We start from the raw sequence: 918 nt of genomic DNA, 5'->3' as shown, positions 1-918 counted from the left end.
CCAGTTCCTGCCTAGCTGGAAACTAGGGATTGCAGGAAACAGTAAAAGCCCTCAAGGAAACTGAGCACGAAAGCACAACACTTGTACCGAACAATCTCCTAACCACCCCCTTCCCGTCAGACCCCTGCAGAGGAAGCGAAAGAGGGTGTGAATATCAAGCACCAAGGGAGAGCACCGGGCAGAAGGGAAGAGATGGGAGCTGGCCCCCAGCGACAGGCAGTCACTGCTACCCTGGTGACACCTGGTGGTGCAAAGAAGTGGGTTTCTGGGTCCCCTTGTTTTTTAAAGACTGTGAACTGGGGTTACAGACTCACTTTGTGCTCCTTTTAAAAAAAATTTTTTTTTGGGGGGTGGTGGAATCGCAGGGGTCAGCACATCCGGAGTGCAATGGATAAGCCTTGCCCTGGGAAAACCACCTTCGTGATCATGGTATCTCCCCTGCCAGGTAAGTATTGCTTTTTAAAATTTTGATGGAGCCAGTCTGGGCCCAAGATGGGACTCGGGCTCGTACCTGATTGACCCTCCTCACACCCTCGAGCATGGAAAGAACAGCCCACGGTCAGTCTCAGAGCAGAGGACGGCTGCATTTTCAGCTATCCCAGGTGGTTCCTAACCAAACGATGGCACAGGTGACCAGAGCTGTCCTCAGGACAGTGGCCCCAGAGCCGCTGCGATCACCAGTAGATGGCCAGTGACTTCATCTTTTGCCACAACAAAATACCATAGACTGTGGGGCTTAAACAACAGGTGTTTATTTCTCTTAATTCTGGAGGCTGGGAAGTCCAAGCTCAAGGTGCTGGTGTATTTGGTTCCTGGTGAGCCCCTCTCCCTGGCTTGTAGATGATTACTTTCTCACTGTGTTTCTCGTGTGTTCACAGGGCCTTTCCTTGGTGCAGCCATGTGCACAGGGGTCCCTCT

General features: G+C 52.1%; 1 non-coding gene across 1 annotated transcript; it reads right to left on the bottom strand.

Moving 5' to 3' along the window:
* Window positions 1–296: 296 nt before the first annotated feature.
* Window positions 297–453, bottom strand: LOC123387704. The gene has a single exon (XR_006602210.1). It is a non-coding gene; the product is annotated as a U1 spliceosomal RNA (small nuclear RNA).
* Between the last annotated feature and the right edge of the window lie 465 nt (window positions 454–918).

Source organism: Mustela putorius, unplaced genomic scaffold (assembly GCF_011764305.1).
Source record: "Mustela putorius furo isolate JIRA1106 unplaced genomic scaffold, ASM1176430v1.1 tig00003858_pilon_pilon_pilon, whole genome shotgun sequence".
Taxonomy (NCBI): domain Eukaryota; kingdom Metazoa; phylum Chordata; class Mammalia; order Carnivora; family Mustelidae; genus Mustela; species Mustela putorius.
Note: the sequence above shows the minus strand (reverse complement) of the source record. Positions and strands in the feature narration are given on the sequence as shown.